The sequence below is a fragment of the Monodelphis domestica genome, chromosome X (genome assembly GCF_027887165.1).
Source record: "Monodelphis domestica isolate mMonDom1 chromosome X, mMonDom1.pri, whole genome shotgun sequence".
Classification (NCBI taxonomy): domain Eukaryota; kingdom Metazoa; phylum Chordata; class Mammalia; order Didelphimorphia; family Didelphidae; genus Monodelphis; species Monodelphis domestica.
In genome coordinates, this window is record NC_077235.1 from 61,065,726 (window position 1) to 61,073,253 (window position 7,528).

A 7,528-nucleotide genomic window follows, 5' to 3' on the forward strand; every position below is an offset into this window, starting at 1 on the left:
GTAAGTGAGGGCTAGATTATTTAAGTGGCCTGCCCAATATCAAAGGGCTAAGAGGAGTACATGTGAGGCAGAATATGAATTCAGGTAATGCTGACTTCCAAGAAGAGTTCACTAAGAGACATAATGAACATCGTAGTGTAAACAACAACATGGAAATAGGTTCTGATCAAGGACAAAAGTAATACCCAATGAAATTGGTATTGCGGGAAGAGTGGGTAGAGGGGAGGGAGGGAAATAATGTGATTATTGTAACTAAGGAATAATGTTCTAAATTGAATAAAGTTATTCAAATGGAAAAAATAAAAAATGAATAAATAAAAAAAGAGTATCCCTGAAGGAAAAATCTTGGACACTAATTGAATTGCCCAGAAAATCTGACTGTCCACAGAAATCTCTATTTTTTATCTCTATGTGCTACTCAGAAGCTCTTAGTTTTGTTGTCACTGTGATGCCAAAGGAAGCTACCTTTTCATTTTCACTCTGTCACCAAAGTAATCAAATATTTAGAGATGAAATGGACCTTAAGGGCTACTGAGTCCAACTCCGTCATGTCTGAAGAGAAGAAGAAAGTACCCTAGACTATTTATGGATTTTTCCAACATCAAACACCTAGTAAGCATGCTGGGAAGCAGAAATCGATCTCAGATCATCATGATCCTTGATGACACTGTTCTGTCCTTTAGGAGATCAAGCTGGGTCACTTGAAATAGTGCCCCAACACTCATGTCTAGTGCTCCCTTCCTTCTATCTATTCCTCACTGCTAGCTTCCCTCAAAGAAACCTGTGATGTGCCCATTTGCATAACTCTCCATCCCAAATTTTCATGAGCTACTAGTGCCCAAACTATGTTAGAGCCTTTGAACTCCCATTGGTCTGATGAGTCCACAGTCAGAAAAACTCTACACTGACCTAAGACATGGTGATGTCATTCTCATCCTCTTTAAGGATGGAGAAAAACAACTAAATAAACACCTTTCTTCTTGTTTTCTATCTCTAACAATAATTCTAAGGATTTCTTTGGGTTCTTTCTCTCTCCAACATCCATTTATAGAGCTACAGGAACCTTAGGGACCCAGAGTCCAGCCTCATCTTTTATAAAAGAGGAAACTGAGGCTGACTAAAGCTACCTGAGTTGGCCAAGGTAACATGGATGGTGGCAGTGTGTGAGTCAGAATTGGAACTCAAAAAGTCTGACTCCCAGTACGGTACACTGTCCATCATACAACCTGAGCATTAGGTAGAGCATTAGAGTCCTGGGGAAAAGCCAGGGAAATACTCATTGTTGAGAGCTAGTGCCATATTCAAGGCAGAGCAGGATGACAACGTGCCTGCATTGCAGAGTGAGTCAGGGAGCTGCCTGGTATTAGGAGCCTGGCAATGGGGGAAGGGCAGTTGTGCTGGATTTGAGCTACAAAGAGACTATTTTCTCTTTCCTCCAGTTGGCAATAGAGAGCTACTGAAATCCACTGAGTGGAGGAGGGGCAGGCTGACAAGCCTGGAACAGCACTTCAGGAAAATCACTTTAGTGGCTGAAAGGAGGATGGATTGGAGTGGGCAGACTGGAGGCAGACACACCACCAGCAGCTACTGCAATGGGCAAGCACCAAGGTAATGGCAGAGTAAGGAGGACAGAAGGAGGCATAATCAAAAGATGTTAGGAAGGCAAAATTCTCTCTCTCTCTCTCTCTCTCTCTCTCTCTCTCTCTCTCTCTCTCTCTCTCTCTCTCTCTCTCTCTCTCTCTCTCTCTCTCTTTCTGACAGATTAACCAGAATAATTCCTGCCAACCATTGAGTTTTCCTCTCCCCACACCTCATACACTGCTTCACTGTCCTTCCTTCACTGCTCCTTTCTCAGTCTTGCCCCTCTCTCCTTCCCAATCATGTCTCACACCACCTTCAGAGCTGCTTTCTTCTCATCCCCTGGCTCTCTCCTCTGCACATTTGGAACATTTTTCTCAAACACCTCAGAATCATGGCAAAACTGCCAAATGCAAAAGTATTTTCCTCATTTTTCTCCACTTTTACAAGCATTGGACACACATCTTGTAAACCACCTCCAATTCTATTACGGTGTGATAATCCTCTACTCAGTGAAATTGCCTTCCTTACATGAAAGCCAGAAATTCTTCCCTCTGAATGGAAGGAAGAGAATGATCTTAGGGTTAGGGTGAGTTTGGTGCCCAAAGTCTTTCTACATCTCTTCTCTTCACAAGACTCTAGAACTCTTACTTAATTGCAGGAAAGAAGGCCCCTAACACATTTGATGGAGGGCAAAGCTACAGCTGAGGCAAACTGACAGACTGGCAAAGGAAAACATTCCTACTCCATTACTGAGAAGGATCCAACCTCAAATCTAAAGGATAAAACACTGACCTTTTCATTTTGACTTTGGCTGTTTGCTCCATCAACATGGGAAACTATCTCACTCACTGTCACACTGTTGTCACTCAGCCACAGACTTGAACCTTCACTAACATGGCCTCTGGGCTCATCTTCTAACCCATTGCCATGAGCTCTCTTTCGCCTGGTGTTTCTCTTTATCTCTTCCTGTTTCTCCATCTCTGTGTAGCTCTGTATCAAGCATTGGAACCATATAATGATACTTCCTTTCTAATTGATCTTTTCTCTATCAATTCTCATCCTTTCCTTCTCTCTCTTCCCAACCCAGATCCCAGGACCTTACTGTTTCTCATAATTGAGAGGTGGGGCATCACTTTTCTTCAATAGCACAAAAATATCACCGATTCAAACTACAGTGGATCCCTAGAACCCAATGATACTTATCCCGTCATGTAAGAGGGAAAGCATTTGTTAAATCCTTAAAATGATCCAGGGTCTTTCCTAAACAAATGATAATTAAGTATTTGATCCTCAGAAAAATATTGAGTTGTAGCTCTTATGAAACTTCATCTTATAAATATGAGGAAACTGATATAGAAAGAGGTTCCAGAGACACAGAGGTAATACATGGTTAGCAATGCTAAGGGGATTTGTACCCAAAAAGCCAATAAGATACTGTAGAATATATAAGAATATACATACTACTGTGCCATCACATTTGGAAATGCACATTGCCAGATGACACTTCATGCAGAAATTTGTTGTCTAATAATTTTGCAATTCCATAAATTTCTGAAAATGGGAAAAGAATATCCTCCCAATCTCTCTCTCTCTCCTCTCTCTCTCTCTCTCTCTCTCTCTCTCTCTCTCTCTCTCTCTCTCTCTCTCTCTCTCTCTCTCTCTCTCTCTCTCTCTCTCTCTCTCTCTCCTGTATTCCTAACTTGGCCAGAATTAGGATTATAGGAATGTCAGTGGAAACTCGGTTTTTTTTTCACCCTTTTCCCTTTGGCTGATCAGACCACAGGAAAAAGATCAGCTGGATTTCCAAAGACACAAATTAGAGACAATGCTGACAGCACTGAACAGACAAGCACAAGCAACACTGCTCACTCTCTCCTCAAGTCTCAGGACACAGGATCTTTTCCCATTTTTCCAAAGTCCCTTCTCAATGGACATAACAGGAATTGAGAAAGGAAAATTTTGAGGCAAGAGATAATCGGGGACTGTGGTGATGGCTTGGTTGGTTTCTCATTTGGTCCAATTTATCCACAGGCTGAACTGGTGCTTCAGACCCCAGAGGCTGCACTATAGGAGACTTTTAAAGATAATGGGATTCTCCAGGTAATAGACTAAAAGGCACAGCCTGTCCCTAGCCTAGCTCAGGAACCAGTGACTGCCGGGGACTCTCACTGTGGTGAGAAGATCCATCCACAGGCCTCCTGCAGGTGCATACATTCACTCACACAATCACTGGCCATCTTCATTCTTACACACTTGCAACCCAACCTAATGACTTCTTCTATCACTTTCACTGGGGAAGGATTTCCCTCCAGGTCAAGGAGCATCAGATTCAGACCAACATCTCCCAGGCCGTGCCCTCTTACTGACCAGTCAAAGGAGATGTCTCCTGGCTTCCTGCCTTCCCTAAGAGAAAACTAGGAAAGCAGGTGTAGGTGCCAAGATGGCTAGTCCTAGCCTTGGTCAATGCTTCATAACTAAGACAGAAGTGTCCTTCCTGTAAAGTCACAACCAACAGACAACTGAAGCATCTTAATCTTCAAGTGTGTTTTACTCTGCTCTCCATTGGAACACAGAAATTTGGACAAACTGACTCTTACCACCCAATGAGTAGGAGGATGAAAAAGCACCATGGGAGGCTGTTAATGGAGGTAAAAAGGGTACCTTGTGCGCACTCCAGCAATCCCAGGTGTCCCATCACTCCACCAGCTCAAATGAGTCACAGACAGCTACCTCCTAACCCAAATTGTGGCAAAATTCCCTCAGCCTTTTGGAAGCACACCAGTCAGCCAGAAGCCAGTGGCTTTAGGTCAAAGATAGGAAACCAAATTGAAATCAACCCTATTAACTAGCCTGATAAGGAAGGTTACCATCCAGGAAGAGAAGGAAAAAAATTTAGGCTTGATTACTTTCAGGCCCTCAGAATACAAAGCCAATAAGTGGCATTCTACAGCTTGAGATGGAAAATGCAAACACTACACCAAAGAGAGAGAAGGAAGGGGATTAGTTACTGGAGAAAAAAGGGAACTATTGGCAGTGAAAACCAAAGAATTTATTCTTGGTGCCAAGCCCTGTCAATTTTGCCTTCTTAACATCGGCCATCTCTCTCTTCTGACACTGCCACCAGTTTCTTGCAGCTCCTCATCATATCATGTTGGGTCTAAAGAAATAGCTTTCTTCTTGGTCTTCCTGCCTACACTCTCTCCTTACTCCATTCATTCTCCATCTAGCTATCCAAATGATCTTCCAAAATTCAAGACCTACCAAGTAAATCCACTACTCAATAATACTGGAAGATTTCCAGGATGAAAGAGCAAATCCTCTGCTTGACATTCAAAGCCCTTCCTCACCTGCCACCTTTCTGGTCTTTTCCCCCTTATACTCTACCATCCACACATTCCGAATCCCAGGGACACTGACCTCGCTGTTTTCCCTAGAACAAAAAAGTCCATTTCTGGCCCTCGGAGTTTTCACTGGTTTTCCCTCATTCCTACAATGGTTTCCATCTTCATCCATATTTTCCTCAGCTTCCTTCAAGTCTCAGCCAGAATTCTACCTTTTATAGAAAGGTTTTCCTGATCTGCCTCAATTCTAATGCCTTCCCTCTCTTGAGTATTTCAAATTCATCAAGTCTATATATATATATATATATATATATATATATATATATATATATATATATATATATATATATATATATATATATATCTTCTTTGGTACATAGCTGTTTGCACATTGTCTCCACCATTAGACTATGAGTTTCATAACAACAGAGAGATATTTTACCTTCCTTTACATCTCCAAAGTATATAGCATGATGCCTGACATGTGTCAGTGGGTGGTCAACAAATGTTTAGTGACTCACTGAAAAAAAGAATATAGTTCTCTATTCCAGGACAGGAGATAAGGGGAAGGGAGCAAATATCATTAGAAGTGACAAAGAAGCCATTTTGGATCAAAATGCATGGCCTATTTTCAAAGAATGCTAAGTGGTTTTAATATCAGTGGGAGAGACTTTTCCCTCCTCTGCATAGGAGAAGGGGATTTTCTAATATTAACCCAATTGTGGTTGCAGGATTTTTACATTTTTAGGCCATCAAGATATGGCAAAATTATTGCGGTTCCTATTCCAACACACACACACAGCGTTCCATATCCCCAGGGCTTTCTTTTCCCTTTGTCACTTACAGGATTGTACAGCTGGAGGTACCCTCATATCCAACCCTACCATTCTACAGGAGAGAAAAATGGCTGAGACCAGTTAAATGACTTGACTGGGGCATAACAACTCTTCAGGACCTGAGTTCAGATTCAAAGTTCAGGAGTTCTTACCAGATTGTTCTGTTGAATGACTCTATCAACTACCTCTCTGACACCTCTGATATGCAAAATTCTCACTTCTCTTTCTAACTCTCTCCCTTGTGGAAACATACCTCTGTTCATCACATAGGGATCTGAGAGTTGACATGTCTTTAGAAACTATACAATTCAGGTGATAAGTATAATGAGAAGAAAACTGAAGTTAACAGCAGTCAGCTGATTTCTTCAGAGTAACAAAGCTTGGCAAAAGCTGAGGTGGGATTAAAAGCCAAAGAGCTAACTCTAAGTAGAGTGTTCTAAACACCATGACACCTAGCTGACTTCTCTATATTTGCCAATTGGCCTTTCCCTTTGATCTCTCCCTCAACTTTTCGGCTCTCTAGTCCTCATTTTCTTCCAAAAGGGCCTCTCTCCCCTCATTCTCTTGTTTCTCTCTATCTCTCTCTCTCTCTCTGCCTCTGTCTCCCTCTGCTTCTCTCTCTACCTCCCCTTTTCTACATCTCTTTTCCTAGCTCCTCCTCTAATGGTGTTTCTTCTTACTGTAATTCCCACCCATAAATAAATGGTGTATTTTCTTTTCCTCAATCATGATTATGATCACAGATTTAGCTTTGGCCTGCACCCTTGGGGCCATGAGTCCAACTCCATCATCTTAAAAGATGTGATATCGAAATCACTTTAAAAGTCTGATATATATTAATTTAAGGTCGCCAAGAAATTCAGCTATGTAATTCCTAAATGAAAACTCAAGTCAGCAGTCAACCTTTTGGAGTTTTCATTAGAAAGAGAGAGGGGGGGGGAGAAGGGAATAGGACTTAAATACCCCCTCTCCTTAGGCTGGGCCAAAGGCCCAAGCCCTTAGGTAGCTGAGGCAAAGAAAGAGATCAGTCCCTATCACTCACGTGACCAAAATGGAGAAACAGTCTCAGGGGCCTCCACCTCCAGACTCCTTCAGAGCAAAAACTCTCAGAGCAAAACCTCCTCAGAGCAAAACCTCTCAGAGCAAAAAACTCCCCTCCCTCTCCTCAGACCCCGCTATCTTTAAGGAAACCATCTAAGTTCCCTCCCCTCAGTTCTCACATCTACCAATCACTGTCAATGTCTCCCCTGTGCCAATGGTGGCTCTAGTTTAACCCAGGACCACCCAGAGGTCTGTGGCTTTGCACATGTCTGTTGAAGGTCATATTCTCAAATAATTAAATCTTGATCTTTGCTGCAGCCCTTCCTAAATCCTGTCACTCTAAGTAGGGTGGAGATTGTATTTTCCAAGACCTGGTTCTGTCATTCCAAGTATCTCTATTGTATCAATTCTAAAATCAATCCTGTCTCAAAGAACTTCCTGTTCTATGCTTAAGCATAGGTCAAAACCCTTTCCATTGTTTAGCAAAAGGTTTCTGTCCTAAAGTAGTCTTAAGTAGGGAGGAGAAGGATCCTCCCATGCCAAGGGGTTTCACATTCCAAAAGAGTTCTTACTATCAGTAGGAAATTTTTTCTAGTATGAAATTTCCCAATGGGGAAATTTCCAACATTCATAAGTCTAAGAAATTTTAAGGTTTACAAAGAGTAGGTGCAGGTTTAGACACTCTAATCGAATTGATTTTGGCTTCTAAGAAGAATCAACTAGGATAGT